The following is a 20625-nucleotide window of genomic DNA, read 5'->3' on the forward strand; positions in this document are numbered from 1 at the left end:
TGAAATGATCTCAAAGCCCTAAAGGAGACAACCATCGAAACAACAGAAGTGAATCTTTGCAAATATTAAATTATCAGGGGCCACAAATGTCTTTGCTGATTTTCTGGCCGCAGCTGATTACTGACACAGTTCGGCATGTCTGCAATCTTTACAAATTCCACCAGTATAAAATGGTGGAAAAGGAGAGAACCGGACTTTGAAAAGTTTCTTCCCTGCCTCGATGGGAGCAAAGGTGCAGTCAGGCAAGGCTCGGAGCAGCGCCCAAAACAATCCTGCCGCCTGGGCAGGGAAGCACCTGGTAGGTACAGGCAAGTGGGAAGGGCCGGACGATGGGTGCCCCCCCAACCTCCCCAAATCCAAGCCCCTCTTATTGGTGGCTTCTGGGCACTTGGAAGCGCCTGGCAGGGCAGCTGGTGGCTTCCTCCTCCTCCTCCTCCCGCCATGGGGCCTGGACTGGGATTGGGAGGCGCTGTCAGAGGAGGCAGGGTCTCCGCTGAAGATGAGAGGAAGCAGAGAAGAAAGGAAGCCACCCACAAACGTGTCAGGGACACAGCGCTGCATTCAGAGCTCATCCCAGCAGCCCTTGATCTGGGTTAGCGGTTGCGGGGACGGAGCAAAAGGCATTTTGCAAGCGCTGATAGGCTGACAGAGAGGCTTTATCGGTTGCTTTTAGGAGCTCAAAAAATAAATCCCACAACGTCCTTTTAAAACACACACACACACACACGCACGCACTAAGTCCCTGGAGGCGGTTTCGTTTCAGGCCTGGCCTCCCTGTAACCCGGGCAGGATGAAGCAGGAGGCAGCCGTGCCAAGTTAGCCGGGGTGGGCTGCCCCAATGGCCACCGAGAGAGCAGGAAGGAAGGGACAGGGGCAGTAACTGAGGGGAGGGGCAGCAGCATGTCCCCTTGCAGAGACCCCACCCCCCAAGAGCCACCTTCCCAGAAGGCGGGGGCAGCAGAGCCAAGGTGCTGCACGGACACCCTTCTCCTTCCCCCATAACAAGGGGTTGAGGCCACCAACTTCAGCCCTCCTAGCAGGCCCAAGAGAAGCCGTCGTGCCTTGGCCCCCTTGCTTGCAGGAAGGGGGGCCCTTACTCCAACTCAGGGTTTCTCAAATTTGGCAACTTTAAGATGTAGGGATTTCAACTCCCAGAATTCCCCAACCAGCCCCCTCTCTCTCTTGTGGCAGCAAGTTCCACAGGTTAACTTTCTGCAGGAGGAAAAGCCGCCACCCCCAATGCTTCCAGTGTCCAGCCACATCTGGGGAAAGTGGAGCCTTGGGGGATAAGCAGAACCCCCCCCCCCGCCACTTTCTCCTGGTTTAGGGGGGCCAATAGCCGAACCCTGGAAGGCAGCATCCGAAGACCAAGGCCAGCCTGCCTCTACTTCGTTCGTTCCGCCTGGAAAAGGGGGTCAGGGGGGTCGGCAGGGGGCTTATCCAACAGGCAGCTGCCTTTCTCCTGCCCGCCCAGCCGGTCCCAGCCGGACCACTGACCCGGCTCCTCCACCCGTCTGCCGGCACTGCAATTCAGCTCTACTTTAGCCAAGATATTGGGGACAATGAGGCCTGACTCTGCCAGCCAGGACCACAATGGCTCTAGGGAGGGAGGGGCTTCGGGTTCAGAGAGGCGCTCGGATCCCGCTTTAGCCTCGCAACGTGGAAGCCTGGGCCGAGGCCGGGAAGGGAGGGGAGGGGAGAGAGTCTCATCAGCCACTCGATGCTCTTCCCACTTCATGGCTCAGAGAGGGGAGCTGCATGTCCCACCCTTGACCAACGTCCCAGCACTGGGTCCCCAGAGCCTCTGGCAAATGTGAGGGTCCCGGTGGACATGCAGGGCCGACTCTGCAGCCTCTCCCGCCTCTCTCCCCCTGCCCAGCGGGGGGACCCTCGCCTCAGAGCAGCCCTCCCCCCCCAAGTCCTTCACCCCCCCAGCCACGCCAGCCCCAAGAGCTCAGCAACTGCATTAAAGGCTGCTGGGTGGGAAGGAGGCCGATTGGCATTCATGAATATTCTGTAGGAGGAAACAGATTAGTGTCGGCGACGTATCGGAGAGGATTTGCAAGGGAATTATTTACGGGGGCAACGCAGAAAGTGCACGTTTAGCTGGTATTCAACATTACCCAAACAAGGCGAGAGGCTCTGTGCATTAAAGCAGCACCGCTGCTCTAAATTAAATTCATCAGCACCTTAATTAAGATCTATATTTAGCACTTAATTAAAAGGAGGAAGGAACACAGTTGTAGGAGGCCTGATATCATAGAGAGATAGATGGGGAGAGAAGCAGAGGGCTCTGGAGTCGGCTACTCCAGGGCTGGATTTGCAAACCCCTTGGCTGCCCCAGCCCAGAAGCCCAGTGCACCTTCCTCCTGGAAGCAGTTCCCATAATCCTGGCTCCGGAATGTGGGGCAGCAGCCTGGGATCTTGCCGTTAGCCAGTGCGGCCTTTTCAGAGCACAGGCACAGGCTAGCTGGGGGCCGGGCAAGAGTGGGAGGGGGCAAAGGCTTTCTATCAGGGGGCTGATCTCAAGGAAGCTCTGCAGGTTTAACCCTGGGGAGAACGGAGGTGAGGCGGTGCAGGGAACCCCCCCGGGAGACTGAAGAAGAAGAAGAAAACTGCAAGGACCTGAGGAGATCCTGGTGATGCCACCTCCAGGCGGTTTTGCCCAGATGGGCTCTGAGCTCCCCTGACCTGGCTGGCAGCTGGTGCCTCTGCCCTCGTCACTCTCTAGAGTTGGGGCCAAAGCTGCATCTGGTTGAGCCCCCTTTTGCCAGACTGGGTGCCTCTGGCCTTGCCCCTCCCCTGCCCCTCCCGAATGCCCCCCTCAGGAGCCCCAAATGGCCTGGCAGATGGGCTTCCTGTCCCTGCCAGCAAATCCTGATGAGGAGGACGATCCCTCAATGCGACTCACTCCCTTCATGTAGGACGGAGAAGCAGGATGGGGCCATCAATCACCCCCACACCCCGTGTCTCTCTCTCTCTCTCTCTCTCTCTCGCTCGCTCGCTAACTGGGAGGTGGGGAGGTGGGAAGGCAACAAGCCAACGGAAGAGCCCCACTGCCCCTCTTCTGCTGGCACCCTTGAAGGCAGGTGGCCAGGCCAGGTTCCCCCCACTCCTGTTTGTGATGGGCCCCCCACCCCACTTTGCCTGGGAGGAGCACTTCACGCCTGTAGTATTTCCCCAGGGTGGGGCCGTATAAGCCTCTTCCCTTAGCAGTTCGAGACTGAGGAAGGCGGACCCTGGGAGGGAAGCCAGTGGGTCTTGGCCCAGCCTACACTCCAGCATTGTCCTGATAAAAGAAGCCGCGTCCCATCCAGTCCTCCTCCTCCAAACAGGAGCTGGAGGCCCCGGGGCTGCCTCCCTTCGGGGTGGGGGTGGCTTAAGTAGCTTTAGGTGTTATATCAGCCGCTGACTAAGAGGAGGGACCACCACACAACCCTTGGGACCCTGGCTGGGGCTCTTCAGGCGTAGAACGGTGCTTGGGGTTCTTGAAGGACACCCTCGAATGGTTGGACCGCCTGGGGTTCCTAGAGGAAAGGCAGCCCCCAAATCTAACAAATTAACGAATAAAAAGAAACAAATGTCGTAAAGCAATTCAATCATTTGGGAAGATTGTCTTAGGAGGGAGGATGCCAGTCTAAGAATTCCATAAAGGTGGATCCCAATCTCTCGTTCACTGGGACCCACCTGCCGTCCTGCCAGCAACCACCTCCAAAGGATGAGAAGGACGGTCCTCCACCTGAGCAGCTCAGCTGGCCCCCACCCCGCTCCCAGAACACCTGTAATCCACCGGCTGGGCCTCTTCATTAAGATTCGGGGCCCGATTTGGGTTCGGCTCTTCTGAGGCGGCTTCCTGGCCCAGCCTGCCTCCTTCCCCTTGCAGCGAAGGCCAGAGCCTGGCTGGGGGAGACCTGCAGTGCTCAGAGGCCATGTTGGCTAATCTAGAAATTAAACAGCCCTGAGACAAAAAGAGGGAAATCAAATTAAACTCCAGCAGGAACGGTTTGGAAATAGCCTGTGTTGTTTTCTTCCATCTTAATTAGAAATCTTAGCAGCTTCTGGCAGTTCTGCAACCCATCGCTGGAAACAAAACTGACAAGGTAGAGTCAAGCCTCTCCCCCTCCCCCCCGCACCGCCTTCGCCCACCACAGCTAGCAGAGCCTGGGAAAGGAGGAGGAGGCTTCTTCTTCTTCTAGAGGTTCCCTAGAAACAGTCCTGAAGTCCCACTGACCTTGCAATCCTTCTCCAGCAGCCCACCCTCCTGGGCACTGGCTAAGTCTAGAAAACCAGGGCAGTGCCAGGGCGCCCAGAAAACCAGGTGATGGGCATCAGCCCTTCAAGGGCAACACAACAGGGAAGGCGGCAACACCCCATCCGGGCCTAGGAGCTCCCAAACACATCTGATCCGCCCCAGAGCCCCAGGGCTGCGTGTGCTCCTTGGCCTGATCCAGCCCCACGTTCTCTTCTGATATTCTCAAGGTCCCCATAACTTCTGAAAACAGAAAAGTAGAAACCAATTAAAAATAGGAAAATGTGGGAAGCTATTAAGGCTGGAGTAGCAAATGTCCTGACCAGCAGAGGTGCTGCCATGTTCTGCAATTAATCTGGCTGGACTCAAGCGAGCAATAACCCAAATGACCAGCTGCACCGGGAATGCCGTTCTTCAGGGCCCAGCCGGCAGCAGGGGGCCAAAGGGCTCTTAGACCCACCACCCGGGTCCTTCCCTGTTTCCTGAGAGGCCCTGACCAGGCCAGGCCCACTTGAGACACACAGTTCCTAACTCCTTCCCATAAAGAGTATCCTGAGAGCGGGGGAAGCCTACAGCTTGGCTAATTTGGCCGCATAATTAAATGTTCCATAATTTGGACCCACAATTTGGGGCTGAAAAGTTCACTCTTGCAGGAGGCATCCCTGCAGCAAGGTTTCTGCCAGAGAAACGAAATGGTCTTTGTGCCCATAAAAGGAATTCAGGCGGTTGCTTTCTCTCTAGGAGCAGAGAGAAGGGAACGGCCCCAGGGAGGAAGCGTGTCCTGCCCGTGCGTGAGGGGAGAACATGTGGCAGAGTCCTTCTGCAAACACCGCCCCTTCCCCCATTATTAATGGGCAGCCGCATTCGTTAGCTCTTCATTAGCGTGGAGGATAAACACAAAGCCATTTGCCCGGCATCAGTTCCAGCTGGAGCTAAGCAAATTTGGACAGGGGTAGCCAAACAGAGGCTTTGTTGTTGGGCTAATTGCAGCCATCATGTAAAGTTTAGCAGGAGCACAGGAGGAGCAGCTGGAAGAGGGGAAGGAGGGGGGGCGAGGGGGTCCTGAAGGCAGGCAGGCAGGCAGGCAGGCAGGCAGGCCCTGGGGGACCCTCAGCATGGCCTGGAGGGCGGCTGTCCGTGGGCTCTGGGGGTCCCTGGGACGCGAGGCAGCCCTTCAGGAGGGCACAGAGAATTGGAGAATCGGCAGAAGCCCCCCAAAGGCACGTGAGCAAAACTGAGCCACCCTTCGGGGGCCCTGGGGGCCCTTCACGGACTGAAGGCAGAGAAAGGGAAGAGGTTTGTAGGGGGGAAGAGAAGGAAAGGGCGGGGCCCCTGGGCGGATGCTGCAACAGTCGTAGTAGCTCCCTTTTTCCCAGGGCCCTTGTAATTTTGAATAGCTATGAAGTGAATGGCTGAAAGTTGAGGACCGCCTGCCTGTCCTCAGAGCCCTCTGGCCTTTTCTACCCTTCCACGAAAGCCCATTTCTACCGCCTGAAAGCAAGCATGGAAACCCTTGGATGGTTTCCCCGGTGAATAAGCCAGCCTCGCTTCTCTTGGTCCTCTTCTGCACCTCCAGCCTGGACTTCTCGCTTTTCTGCGCTCGCCTGTTGGGATCCAGCATTTGAGTTTTCTGCTCCTCTCGCTTGGATAGTATCGAGGCGCCCAGTCCCAGCCGAAGGGCAGAACCGCCTAAACAGCAGCCCAGTGAGGCTCCTTCTGGCCCTACAGCCCAACGTCCCACTTGCTCCATCCTGTGAAGCGGGGGCCTCTTTTGGCCCCCTGGGTTTTCTGAAAAAGCCGCATCTTTCCAGGCAAATGGTGGTAAGGACCCTGGGCACTACCGCCCCCAGCGGCCCCCGTGCCCTGCGTGGCTGCTTCGCCGCCTCTTGTGGCTCCAAACGGACCCCAGTGCAGAATTGGCCACGCAGCATCAACCCGGGAGGGGGGTTGGGGATACTGAAAAGATGCTCAGGGGTCGCCAAATCGCCTGATCTCCCACTTCATTCACGGCTGCTTGGGGAAAGGGCAGGACAAGCTCCCGAATGAAAGGCGGCTTCGGTCGGTTGGGGGTCTTAAAGTAGCTGTTGACCCCCTGCCTGGACTTCAACGAAAGCCAGCTCCTTCCCAGCGGCTGCAACGTTTATGGGAGGTCCCAAGGGGAGAGGAGCCCTCCCAGAATACAGGAGTGACCGAGGGGAGCCCCGCCCCAGGATCAGACCCCCCATTGTCTGCTCTGAAGAGGGTTGAAGGCTGTTGGGAGCCCCTTCCTTTCCCCCATGGATATGAGTAATGGGCTGGGATGGCACAGCTCAAGATAAAACTGAATAATAACACGTCAAAAACTACACATCGTGGGCTTTTATTCCCCGGCCAAGTCTCCCTCGCACGAATCCATCACTGGAGAAGATGCAAGATTGCAGCTCTCGGGGGGGCAGGACTCCAGGAGATAAATGGGGGTATTTGGGGCTTATTGTATGGCTTGGGAATGATATAATTTTGGGGCTCCCTTATTGAATCTGTTCCCACAGCCGCTCCGTGGGGCTCACTGGTTTCCCCACCCTCCCGCCTGGAGAGTCAGGCACTGCTGAGTAGACAGTCCCCTCGGAAGATGCACAGGAGAGGCACCTTTGTAGTTAAATAAAGCCTCCACTTTCAGCAGTAGTATATCTTTGAAAACTGGAAATCACCATAGTTAAAAGATAGCTGAGTGCAAGTTATCAGGCTTGACGGTGGCCGCTTTTGCCTACAGCCTGTTGTGGTCAAGACCCCGTTGTAGCGCATGAGGGCAAATGACCACCTTGCTGCCTGGGTCACAGCCCAAGATGCTTAGGAATCTCCCCCAGGAAAGTAGGGTGGTAGAACTCCGTCTAACTCTAAACCTTTGAAGCAAGAAGGCCAGGGGCTCAGTCCACCGCCTAGCCTCTTTCTCCGCCTCTGATACCCCCGTACAGCTTTATAATGGAAATAATTCTACCTTGCCTTCCAAAGCCACCAGGAAAAGATGCTTGGGTCAAGGAGTGGCCATGAACAGGTCAGCCCCCCCCAGACCCCTCCTTTCTTTGCCAGGCCCCCAGTCCTCTGGCCACCCACCGCTCTGGTAGGCAAAGGGCGATGGGCAAGTAGACGGAGGCAGCCTGGGCTGTAGGGCGAATCAGCCTGGGGGGGGGAGGGGGGGCGCTTTGATTCCCTGCACTTTGGGTGCGTGTGCTGTCCAGGGTGCTGAAAGTAACGTGGACCGGAGAGATGTGAGCCAAAGCCAGGCCTTCTGGAGCCGAGTTTGACTAGGGGGCGATGGGTGGGCTGCTCAGTGCCCTCAAGAGGCCCAGAACCGTCAGCTGGCCTGAGGCTGCATCAATCTCGCAGAGGCAGAGTTTTCTGCTCCTTCTTGGTAGGCAACACAAGTCATGAGAGGGAAGTAACGAGAGTCTGCTGAAGTCTGAAGCGGCAGCTGCTTCAGTTCTAACCGCTGAGATCAGAAGGGGCAAGAACACTCTGGGTTTCTGCAGACCTGCCTGTTGGGGATGCCCTTCCACCTGCAAGCACGGCCCTCCCCCCTCCAGGCAGGGGGTGGTGGAAGATAGGAGCAGCCCCTTTGGAGGGGATTCCCTTGTTCTCTCTTTCATGGAGCGTGGAGAAGCTCTTGGCAGCCTGGAGCTGCATCCACCACAGCCACCCTCGGTTCTCCCCGATGGCAGGACTTTTCCACAACCGTCATTTAGGGTCATTTCCCTTCGCATCGAGTGTTGAAAACAAGGGAAGCAAAGCTGCCCCTTTCTGCTCAATCACAACCCTCCCGTCTGCTCTCAGAAATGCCGGCAGAAACGGCCCATGCCTGGGGCGTGTTTGCTGAAGATAGATAGCGAATCGGATCCACGAGGAGGGGTCTACTCTGCTTGCTCTGAATGCAGTCATCCAAATGGGAGGCGCAGAAGAGAAGCAACTTCTTGGTGCTCCCCTGGGGGGCAGCCCCTGCCTTTCTCATCCCCTTTCGGATGAGGGCTTGGCGGGCACCGGCAGCCTGGATTTACCAAGCCCCAAAGGCCTCCTTCCTGGTCATGAGGCAGCCCCACCGATTCTGCACCCTGCACAGACCGCTGAGGCCAAGGCCTGCCCCGCGAGCTTCTCCTGGCCAGGAAAGGAGCCAAGCCCAGCAAAATGGCCACTTCGGCTTTGTGTGCAAATGAGTCCATGTATTTTATTTTATTTTATTTTATTGATAGAGCTGACAACCTCACAAGTGGGTGTCTCTGCGTGGCATACAATAAAACTAAAACAAGAAGTATCCAAAATCATTGTCATTAACAAATATTAAAAACATTTTAAAATTACAAAAAATGTTTGTTCAGACTGGAGGGAATGCTTTGCACTTCTTGGCCACTGAGGCCCGAGGTGGCCCTGGGCATCCGGTGTCCTCATGGGGGCCTGGAGGGTTTTAGCCCATTTGACCCCTGGCTACGGCCTATTCTGCTCCATGTGGTTAACTCTGTTTTGGGCAAAAGGGCGGCTCCTGGTGCTCCTACACAAGTAAATCTCTGTCATCTGGATAAAACCTGGGATTCTGCCAATTCCCGCTTTCAGGTATTTTGCAGCTTCCTCCTCTGAGGGAAGCAGCTGTTGTTTTTGAGCTGCCCATCTGCAGGAAGGCGCCTGGCTGCAGCTTTTTGGCCCCGGCCTGCCCGCTTGTGGAAACCACCTGCAGCAAGCAGGGCACCTCCACCCCAGCGAGGAGGCCAGGCACTCCCCCAGCAGCCTGGCATGGACTACAGTCCGTGCTGCTTTGGCTCTTCCCAACAGGACCACGAAAATACAAGCACCATTATTATTATGGGGAACTTAATCACCAGCTCCCAGCTCAACAACTCTGGGAGTCTGTCAGGCACAGCTAGAGCCGCTCACATAGCCTAACAGGTGAGAGCAACGGGGGGGGGGGGGAGCAAAGCAATGGCAACGTATCATTCTGGGCTACACCTGCCCGTCCATCCTTCTGCCTGGAGCCCAGCCAAGGACAACTGGGCACCAGCAGCTCCTGCTCCAGGAGCACCATTGCCAGGGCAACCATGATGCTCCCTGCCTCCTGGCTGTGGCCCAAGGAGGTGCCCCCATCCTGGGCAGGAGAGGAAGAGGGAGCCCCAGGTCGTCCCCAGAAGACCGGAGCTTTTGGTTTCTGCAGGGCAAGCCTCGCCTTATTTCATGGAGCCCCCCCACCCCCACCCCTTTCATGAAAGTGCTGCCCGGTGACCTTCTCTCCATGAAACGAGTAACCTGAGCGAAGAATTCACTTACCTGTGCACTGAGCGAAAGCTACCGAGCGATTTGTCTCTCTCTTGCTCAGATGAGCCAATTAGTATATTCAGCAGGCAAAGACCGTCGAGAAGGGAGACAGCGCTCAATTGTCTGCCTGTTGCTAGGCGAAGAGGCCGGGGGAGGCGGGTTCGTGGGCAATGCCCATCACAAGCAGCCCTTCTGCAGTTCGGAGCACCGTGGATTTTCTCTCTGACAAGCCTGCCAAAAAGATGTCATGCCTCGGGTGGGAGAAATTCTCAGGCAAGCACTGGTTCAAATCCTCTCCAACCTGGATTGCTTCAGGTGCCAAGAGGGTGGAACAGCGCAGCTCCAGCCTCCGGTCGCTGGGAAGCAGCTGCCCCATCGCGCCCAGCCGTGCCTCGGAGGCCAGGGTAGTGTTCATCTCACTCAAGGGACTCTGGGCGGCTTGTAGATCAAAGCAATTGGCTTATTTCATGGAGCCCCCCACAACAAAAGAAACCCCAGCATCCATTTTACAGAGCCCAGTCTTACTGCCTTTGGTTAGCAGGTTGTCTATCCTTTCCTTTTTCCGCTCCACACCCGGTTCAGCCCTCAGTCCAGCCCCATCTGCACCCCGGGGGTTTGGCCAGGCTCCCTAACTGGGCGAAACCCCCCCCCCCAATCCCTGAAGACCATCTATTTTTTTCCAGGAAAGGGCTGGCCTGCTTCTGGTCCCCCGCCCCCAGGCTGGCTCCCAGCAGCCAGTCAGCATTTGGGGAGGGATATTTTCAGGTGCCAGGCCCTGGCAGGGAGCCCGTTCGCCTTCCTCCTGCAGCCGCCGTCTCCTCTTCTTCTTGGCGGCCTCGGAGGCGAAGTGGGGCAGCTGACTGGAGGCCGGTTTCTCTAGGGCATGAGTAATGGGGCGGGAGGGGTTTGATCCTGCACAGGGCTGGGTCTACCTGAGCCAAACGCGGCCCCCTTGGAGTTAGTTGACTCAAGTCAGCTGATCCTCTTTGTAGTGTGTCCACAACACACTAATCCCCCTCCACTCAGCTAAGAGGCGGTTGGCGCAAGGCCAACGTGGGTTGGGGATCCACAGCTGCGCCTTCAATTCCCGCCCCCCCGGGCTCTTGAAGCTCATCCCCTTTGGAAGGGGGCCCCCCCGGGGAGACCTGGTCTCTCCAAAGGCCAAGGTGGGTCTTTCTCTGCTGGGAGGAGAGTCAGCAGCTGAGCAGACAAGGCCCCAAAGCCAAGGAAGCGGCAGGGGAGGCAGGGAGGGCCCTTCTTCAGCCGCTCTCGGGACTTGGTGCAGGTTCATCTGGCCGCTTCTGGCTCCCTCGTCCCGGCAGGGGATTTCCACAAAGGAACCGCGAGACAGGCCCTCACCCAACAGGAGAAAGCCTAAGCTGTCCCCCCCCCCGCCATTCTTGAAGGAGGGGGCTAAACTTCTGGCTGCTTGATAGGGTTGGCAAAACCCCTCCCAACAGACTGAGCCAGCCAGAGTCGCTTGTGCTGCACAGCCCCCTGTGTCAAAAGAGGGGGTGCAGTGCGTGCCCAGGGAGAGACTTCCAGGGCCCCCCCTTGTTTTCCCAGGGGAGCTCAGAGGGGGCAGCCAGAAAGCCCCCCCCCTCTGCTTGCACCCTCTCCCTCCTTCTTGCCACCCTTCCAACCCGCCTCTGTTTCCCGGGCCCTGAGCAATGCTGCACTGCCATCTTTTGACAGCATGACAAATGTGCCTCAACAGTCAAGGGGCAGCAAACAGCGGGGAAGCCCCTTCCTCAAACGGGAATGTTTGCTTCTGCCCATATTTTCCATCTGCTTCCTCTGCACATGGGCAGATGCTGCGTTTGAAAGAAGAGGGTGCTGTTACTCGGGTACAGGGCAGCCCCCCAACATGTCACTGGCAGAAGGGAGCTAGGGAAGGCTGGCTCTTGCCTTTGGACACCTGTGCCAGCCTCTTGTCTTAGCCGAGATCACCTCAGACAGCATCTAGGGCAGCCCCGAGGCCTCTCAACCCCATGGATTGAGCAACGCCAGGACTTGTGGGCTTCGCTGAATCAGGGGCACACAGCAGCCGATGGGGGTCTCTTGGGGACTTACAGCAGCCTGAAGTTGGGCCCAGGATCTCTCAAGGGAGGGATCCCCTTCTGGAGGAGCCCAAATCTGCCTTCTTGCAACCCCGTTTGGGGCCAAAAGCATCCAGTTCCCGCCCAACAGGGGGAGCCGCCCAGAGCTGCGTGTCACAAGACGGGCAGCCGTGCAAATCTTGCCCCTCTATAAATAGAGATGAATCTCAGTCATGCAGGAAGACCAGCCTGTCGCTGAGGCAGCCCCTCCAGCCCTCCCCAGGCCCCAAGTCCCTGCCACCCATTTTTGCTCACAGCAAGGAGACCATCCCATCCGGAGACCATTCTTCCCCTCCTGGAGGTCGGTTTCTTTGGGTGGAGAAGCCCAGAGGCCAGGCGCCATGGCTGGGCATCAACCCCTTGCCCCTTGCCCAAGGCAGCTTTCCCCAGCCCAAGTCCAGAAGGTTGCCCCGTCTGCCTCTCCCTCTCCGTTTGTTGGAATCCATGCGATTCCCTTAAACACTCCTAACCTGGAGGTAATTATGAGAAGCATCAATTACTCCAACGGTGTGAATTCCATGAATTCAATTAATTTCCATAGTGATCAATTCATCCAGGTCTTCTCCAGGCTCCCTGGAGAAAGTTAGGACATTGTTTTGCACGCTGTGGATTATACAATGGAAAAACCAAACGGCGGAGTCCTCTTATTCAGTGCTGCTCATCAGCCATGTTAACTTCTTTCAGATCATTTATTTTTGTACGTCTTTCAACTCTGTTTGTTGCTATCACATAAATGCAGAGAATTACATTGTAGAGAATAATTGAATCAATAGACAGTCATGGTACTTTGGGTCTCCCAAACAGCTGGCGAGAGGTTGCGCTGAAGCCTGGAGAGGGATTTTTCTAACCTTTCCCATTATTAAAACACTTGTCTGGCTCCATATTAACTTGCCGCTCTGCGCGTTCCTTATTGTTGTTCCAGCCGGCCTCAGAGTGGGAGCAGCCGGCCCTGCCCAGCTCTCTGCCGCTGCAGAGCCGCTTCGGTCGGGCCATGGGGTCTCTCCCCTCAGCGCTGGGTGGCACTCAGTCCCTTTTCCTCGCTTCTGCCCATCGGGGCAACCAGCATTGCATCCTGGCAAAAGCTTTGACTGACAGGGCCTTGTTTGCTGTGGAGATGGTTTTGTGGCACACCAGCCTGGGCATTTGCGGATTGCGGTCTGTCTTGCCCAAGGTGGACTGATTTTGTCCTGGGTGTTCAGAACAGTTTGGGCTGAACCTGTTGCCACTTTATCACCTCCAGGATTTTCCCCTGAACAGATGGGTTGAGGTGGCCCAAAGCTTCTCCCAAGGCACACACACACACACACACACACACACACACCCAAGCTTCTTAGGAGGAGCTGCTGTTGGCAGAGGGCTGTGGTTGAGAGTCCCCCCGGCAGAAGGGCACCAGAGGGGCTCAGAGCCTGCCAGGTCCCCGGGTCCCTTGCCAAGAACACCATGTTTTGCAGAGCAGGAGACTCACTGCGCCCGCAGCCCAAGATCTCTTCCCTCCGGAATCCAGCCTGCTCCCGGCTGGAATGTTGGAAAGGGAGCCTTGCCGGCCCCTAGAAACCAGGATGCGGCTGGGTTTCATTGGCTGGCGTGGAAGCCCAGTTGTGCATGGAAGCCCCATGCGCAGCAGCAGCAGCAGCAGCAGCAGCACCAAACCTTTCCTGGCCTGCACCTCTTCCCACCCCCTCCCACCCCTCCTCCACGCACAGCTTCCGCCCGGGGAGGGGCCCGTCTTGCCGTGTGTTTTCAGGGCATTCCCCAGTGGGAGCTTCTGGGGTGTCCCAGGGGTCCCTCCAGAAACAGACAGGTGGCCATTTCCAAGTCTTTGCTTCTCTCTTCTTCAGTCCCCAGACATGGGCCAAAAGGTTTCAAGGAAGAGCAACCCTGCAGAGACCAGGAAGAGCCTGCGGGAGGAAAACGAGGCTCCTGGTTCAGATTCCAGTGGGGGGTGGAAAGAGGCTGTTTTTAATTTGGTTTCCCCTCCTACCAGGACTTTAGACAGCTAAAGAGCTTTGTGTGCCTGTTTCCTTCAGATAACTGACTCCCAATGAGGCCCCTAATTGTCCCCAGAGTCTCTCTGCCGCTGTACCAAACAGGTCATTTACTGAAATGTACAGACAACTAAATAAAAATCCATTTTCCAAGTGAAAATTCTATTCTTATCAGAGTTCTGCAAGAGGGTTGCAAGCGGCCATGTTAATTGGAGCTTTGATGTCTGTTGAGGGGGCGTCTAATCAGCTCCACAAAAGCGGCCAAGCACCCAGTGCAGGAGCAGGGACCGGCTGGAAAACTCCCAGGAACCAGCTCCAAGGAACTGGCTCGGGGCAGGAGGGGCAGGCGAGGAGGAAGGACCCACCAGCTTCTGGATACAAGGGAAGAGGGCAGGCCGCCCCTGCCGTGAACAGAGAGCATGGCAGGCTATCCGCACATGGGCAGGAGGCCAGAGCCCTGGCTGACTTGTCCCAGGAGGAGTCATGTTGGAGGGAGGGAGGGAGGGAGGAAATCCCCTTTGCCTAAATATATCCCATGAACTCACAAGGAAATGCACAGTAAGAACATCCCCCTGCAGTACAAATCAATAGCGAACAGCAGTACACAACATCACAAGGTGTGAAGGGCTTGCTCCCTGCTTGGCTGGCTCCTGTGTTGCTCTCCCAAGCCCAGCATCCCAACAATGCCACATGCCAGCCAGGGTGGGGCTGGAGGAGGAGGAGGAGGAGGAGGAAGCGCCCCTGCCCACCCCAGGCTGGGACCCAGGCGAGGCTTTCTCAGCGCCTGCCAATGCAGCACAGATCCCCGGGGTGAGCCGGGGTCCTTCAGCAGCCATAAAGCCCACTCAGCAGACACCGCCAGAGATGACAGCAGCGGCTTTTTCCTTAACCGCTTTGGCACGTCTTCAGCAATATCCTCCAGCAAATCAAGCGGTTCTCTTCTTGGGATGTTTTCAATCTGTTTTATGTTGATTTTAATTAAAGAATCTGAAACCGAACAAACATACGTAGCAGGTGGCTACACAAGTGTGAAATAAGCAAACTGTTTTATCTGCCACAAAAGTCCGCCTGTAAATTTCTTCAAATCAATCGGAGCCTTTGAAATGCTGGAGGATTTGGGCCAGGAAGTGCCGTGACCCGGTCTCTCCCCTTCCTCCAGGATCCCCCTCCCCACTTTCTGCGATTCGGACTTGTGTGATGGTTGCGATGCTGTGGTGGCCACAAGGCCAGCTGCTGCCTTTGTGGCTGCCGCGGCTTCTGCAGCAAGAGAGAGCATGAGAAAGGATGAGGTCTCTTTTCCAAGCCCAGCGTGACCAGCCGGTCAACGAAATCCTGTGACCATCTGCAGGTCCACCTCTGCCGGCTGCCTTCAGAAGCCGGGCTGAGGCTGCACAGGCCTCTCCCAGCATAACATTCGCTGGCAGTGAGGGGGCTTCTCGGCCTCTAACCCGCCTCTGCCGACAGGACAGCGATTGTGGGTCAGCTTGGCTGTTGCCCGAACGTTCGGCCCCTCTGGGTCTCCTCGAAGGCTCCAGGCTGGGCAGTGAGAAAAGCCAGTGGTGGCTGCCTTCTCCTGCCAGACCCACACATACACACACACACACACACACACACACACACACCGGCCAATGCTTTACAAGCTGCTCTTCATTTCTTCCCAATTCTCAGGCACAACCTGAGCAGGACGGGGGGGGCACCTACTTTGGCCACAGCTGGCCAGGGAGATGCTCTTCCCACCCTCCCACCCCAAGAGTCACCTGCTTCCCCTCCCTGCCAGAGGCTCAGGAACCGCACACTTCGCACACACACCCTGCGCTGGACCATCTCTAAGCCCACTTCGTTCACCGCTGAGAAAGAACAAGACTGCGCCCCAGTAGTCAGGCCGTTGGCCGTTCTCCTCCCTCTGCTTCTCTCAGCACGCAACTCCTTTGCTTCCGGCAGCCGATGGGGCCAAGTGACAGGCCCCCTCTGTGGGCCTGGGGAAACCAAAGGACAGAGGTTTTCTCCAGCTTTTCAACGCCACGTGCAACAGCTTGGAGACCCTCTCCTGGGTGGAGAGGCTGACTGTCCTCTCGTGAAGGTGAGAAGCCCCAGCAAAATCCTCCGTCTGCAGAAAGACTCTCGTGCTTCCTGCTGGGAGGCAGAAGATCCCACCAGAACGGAGACCCAGAACCTCCACTTGCATTTGTTGCACAAAACCCTCTACACCCCCCACCACCCCCCAAGTCCGTCTTTTGGAGCGGAGCGGAGGTCTGGGGACCCTACTTCCCCTCGCCTACCTGGCGCCTTGGAACTCCAGGGAAATGCCCTGTCTGGGAAAGGCAGGAGGGCCTCCGGTGCTGCCTCTGGCTTGGCTGCAGAAGCGGTGGTGAGGCAGCTCCGCTGATGGGCCCACATTCTGATAAGGGAGAATAATAACTTGTCAGAGGTATTTATGATGTGCGTTTGCTCCCAAACAGACGAGATAATGGAATAATTCATCACCCTGCGTGGCACTTGGGTACCAAGGAGGGCAGAGAGTGCCAAGAACAGGAGGTGATGTAGCAGGAAGACACCCGGGAATGAAATGCAAGCCTCGTGGGGGGGGGGGAGGAGGAGTTCCTGCCCTGAGGAAGGAGCCCGGAGTAAACTCTTTGGAGGAAGGGCCGTGACGGCCACCCATGGAGCACAAGGCTTCAGGGCCCAGCCGCAGGGGGGGCTTCCCGGGAGAGGCTCGCTTGTTCTGGGGGCCTGTGTGTCTCCTCAGAGGGGCTGCTTGACTCCGTCCCGGGAAGGAGGCTCCGTGGCTCCCCAGCGGAGAACAGCCGAAGCCAGCCCTCCCCTCGGCTGGGGCTCTCGGGCCTCCTGCAGCTCCTCCAGCCAATCTGTAGGTCCTTGGAGACTGGCCTGCGTCCTTGCCCAGCCTGCCCAGCCCTGGGGCTTCCGCCCAGAGTTGGACTGTGGAACTGCCACCCCAGCACTGGTTTCCACGGCAACTGGAGGTTTGGGGAGAGCGGCTTCAGAGCAGAAGCCATTTGTGAAATACGCCACCAGCCGTGGAGTTTGCGCTGACCGCAAGGCAGTCAGAGGCCGGCCCCACCGGAGGAGCTCTGGGTCGGAAGGCAGGCAGCCCCTGGCCTGTGAAAGAGGCCAGAGCCGGATTCTGCTGCCGGGAGGGGGCAGCCGGGGAGTCCAGGCCTTTCGCTCGTCTCCCCTCCGCCCCTCCCAAAGACCCCGGCTGCTGCTGCTGGGCGGGCAGTGGGGCTTCTGCCCCAAACAGGGAGGTCAGCGGGAGGAACGGCAGCCAAAGGCAGGCAGGCATTTCGAAAGACAAAGCAAAGGTGCACCAGAAGAATTTCGCCTGGATAAATTCCATTCTTGAGGGTTTTTTTAAAAAAAAAATTTATTCCCCATATTAACCTGGTCACAAATGAAACCGACTGAAGCAAAAGTCCCACTTTCTTTGCTCCCATCCCCCCATCTCGGGGGGGGGGGGGTTTTCTGAGAGAAAAAGGCTCAACCTCTTTGGAAACGAGGCGGCTATTTTCAGAGGAGCTGCTGCTGCTGCCGCCAATGAAGAGCTCTGCTTCTAGCCAACCCATCCATCCCCTTCCATGGTTGTGATGCGCTGGTCACCCATCCTCACCCCGGGCTGGGCAGCATATGAACCTGGGTCCCTCTTCCCCTCCCCCCGCACCCTGTTTTTGCTTTTTGCTTTGTCTTCGGGGCTGCCGACGTCACCAGGTGGAAAGGCAGAGTTCCTCTTCAGAGCCTCCGTGCCCAGACGGAGGCCTGCGAGAGACAAGGGGACATGGTTGGAAGTCCTAGATTGGGTGGGGGGCACTGAGGGGGAGCCCCGGGCCAGGCTCTCTCTCCCTGGAGATGGAGAAGCTGCACCCCTTAGGCCCACTTGGGATTCCACTTTTTCCCCTTTCTCCTGATGACCAACAAGACCGGCTTTCCGCATTGGAATCTGTGTGAATCCACAGCCAAGAAGCAAGCGGCCCATCAGCAATTACCTGGCCGCAGGCTAATTATTTTTTAAGAGCCAGATGGTGCAATCATAAAATGTCAGCCTCGCATACACCGGTGAGTGTGCACAGAGTCCAACAAACTCAGCACCACCAAAACCTGGGCAGTTTTGCTTCCCAGCCACACGGGGATGAGAAAGAGTTCTTTGCCAATGAATTAGGAATGACCCCGTTTGGAAAATAAGCATCTTCTTGGTAAATAAAAGCCAGCGCCTTCGGTGGGAGAAGAAGAGCTTTGGAGTTGGCCTGTGGAGGGCAGCAGGTCAAGCACGGAGCCTCGGGGCTAGCCGGGAGTGACCTTCAGCCACTGTTTCCAAATAGCTTCGGGCTGTAAATGGAGGGGGCTGGACCAGCGTGGGCCAAGACCAACAACTGTATTGCAACTGAACAAACACCCCCCCTCCGGATCGCCTCAGACGGCCTTAACTAGAAGCAGCTCTCAGGCAGACCCTCTTCCCAGCAGGCCTTCCCTGGAGAAGCCAAGCACGGCAGCGTGTCAAACCTCGCCGCTTCTGCGCAGCCCAGCTAGACGGATCCCTCTGCGCTGTGGCTCCTTGGAGGCTTGAGCCGAATGCTTTCTGAGAACATCCTACTTATTTAACTCAAATATTTATATCCTGCCAGGCAGTTCGCAAAGTTCTACAGGACTATGCAATTAAATTGCCATGCTTAAAACAGCAATCGTAAAATATATTCATTAGTATATAGAGATAGTTAAAAACCAAATGTTCTGGTATTAAAAACATGTTTCCTCTTGCTATTTAAATGCTGGAAAAAAGAAGAAAAATGGAAGAAAAATTGGGAGGCCTTGGCAACCCCAGGATTCCTCTCAGCTCTGGAAGCTCACCCGGTTTTTTGAGTTCACCCAACTCACTAAACCGAAAACTAACTAAATGGGCCAAATTCAAAGGATTAAACTGAACCAAGTTTTTTTTTCCAAGTCCTGCAGCTGCATTCACACGTTCTTAACCAATATTGCATGTGAATGCAGTTACTGGATGGCTGTTAGTTCCACTCAACCAAAGGCCACTTGTTTTGGGGACAAAATGGGAAGTGACAGGACAGCCGTCTGCCTTGAGCTTCTGAGGCCCCGATGTCTCCCGAGAAGCTGCTCCTCCACCAGCTAGCCCCATGGAGCCATTCCGTGGCCAGGACCAACAATGGACTTGTCAGGCAGCCATTGAGGGACTGTCCATGGGTTCTGCCAACCCTTTGCATCCTCTTGGATGCCCACTGATCTTGACACAACGGACTCAGTTGTTGGGAGGACTGGCGTTCTCTTGCTAGGCCTTCGCAGCGTATTCCTTTCCAAACACAACCAGGGAACACCCAGGAACATAATGGGTTACAAGTCTTTCCTTTGCAAACCAAGAAGAGAGGGAATGTATTGCAAACAGCCAAAAAAAAAAAAATCAACCCACCCCCACCCCCACCAAAAAAAACCCACCAGACAACCAAAGAGCTGGTGAGAGCTGATTGGAAGGCCTATCACTGGGGCTTCAGCTCACGAGGGAACAAACTGCAAGAGACGGAGGGATGTGGAGGTGGCTGAAAGGAGCTCTTGCTCACCTCCTGCTATGACTCCCTGCTGGGGGATCTTAGCAGCTCAATATGAAATTGCTTATGAATGGGTGCAATTGGGGGAAATGATGGCAAAGCTTGCCTGGAACGAGGCAGAGAAGCGACCTGCCAACCGAGGCCACGCAGCGCTTCCTTTATAAGATGATTCGTCAACTGACAAGCGCTCTCTCGCACCAATTTGAGGCTCTGATTTGCCAGCAACTTTTTAATCCTCGAGTTGTTGCTAGATAGATTAAAGTGTCTGCTTTGATCCAAGCAGCAGGATGGAAGCCGAAACGCAGCCATCGCTCCTGCTTTCAGCACCACGGACAGAGGCGGAGGCGGCCGAGCCCAGCAGGAGGGTCCCGGCCGCCAACTGCCTCCCCCTCCTCCACCCAGGCTTTTCCTTCCAGGGGGGCGGGGGCTTCACTGGGCCTCTCCAGGAAAAGTGGGGAAAGGCATTCCTGGGGCTGCCTATGCAGCAGGCCTCTGAGAAGGCAAAGGGGCTCTCCATTCTCAGGCATTGGGGGGCTCTGAAGGGCCCATCTGGCAGCCAGCCTTGGGGAGTCTGTTTCGCTCCTTGAAAAAAGAGATCGATAAAAGCAGCCACATCCTTGCTGTCCTACTCTGGGTGGGCTTGTGGACCCCACATCAGCTCCAACATGGTGGAGAATTCCTACCTCTCCCCCCCCCCCGGTGGCTCCTTCTGCCGAGCCCACAATCGCTTTTGGGCCACACAGATAACAGGGAGCAGTGGAGACGCCTGCAAGGAAGCCTCATTGATCCATTTAACCAGAGAGACTTTGGCTGCAGCCTCCTGTGATGCTACTGACCGCATCAGAGGACATCAAAAGGGACCAAGATCTTAAGCAGAGGCTGAAAGCAGCAGATGGGGGGGAGGGGGGGGATAGAGGAGCAACACAAACTAGAGGGCCTTGTTGTGATGCTGGTGAAAGCAGCCAAGAGGCCAAAGTGCTCCAGAGACACAACCGCCGGCCTCTTTGCACCCTTGCAGATGCCCAGGGTGGCAGAGCTACCTTTCCATGGGGCTGCTGCATATAGCAAGGGGGGGGCTTCTGACAAGACCCACAAAGGGAAGCAGCTGAGGGCAGCAAAATCCCCATGAAATTGGCCCCTAAGGAACCACCCCAAAAACGGCCACAGGGATCAGGCTGCTGTTTCACTAGGCGGTGGCAGAGGGCAGCTGACTCCTCAGTGCTGCACAAATGCCCAAAGGTTCGTGAACCTGGAAAGTGCCCGCTTTGCCCATGGCAGAGATTGCTCTCGGCCCCAAGAACTTCACCCAGCACAGGGAGCCCTTAGGCCGCCCAAGTCCCTGTAGCTCTTTGACCCCCTGCAGCCCCCCTGGTTTCCCTTTGACTGCACAGCCAACATATCAACATCAACAACTTCACAAGGGTGACAGGTCACCACACACGCAACTTCGGAGG

The sequence above is a fragment of the Pseudonaja textilis genome, chromosome 9, assembly GCF_049901715.1.
Source record: "Pseudonaja textilis isolate UNSWEBS1 chromosome 9, rPseTex1.2, whole genome shotgun sequence".
NCBI classification, from domain to species: domain Eukaryota; kingdom Metazoa; phylum Chordata; class Lepidosauria; order Squamata; family Elapidae; genus Pseudonaja; species Pseudonaja textilis.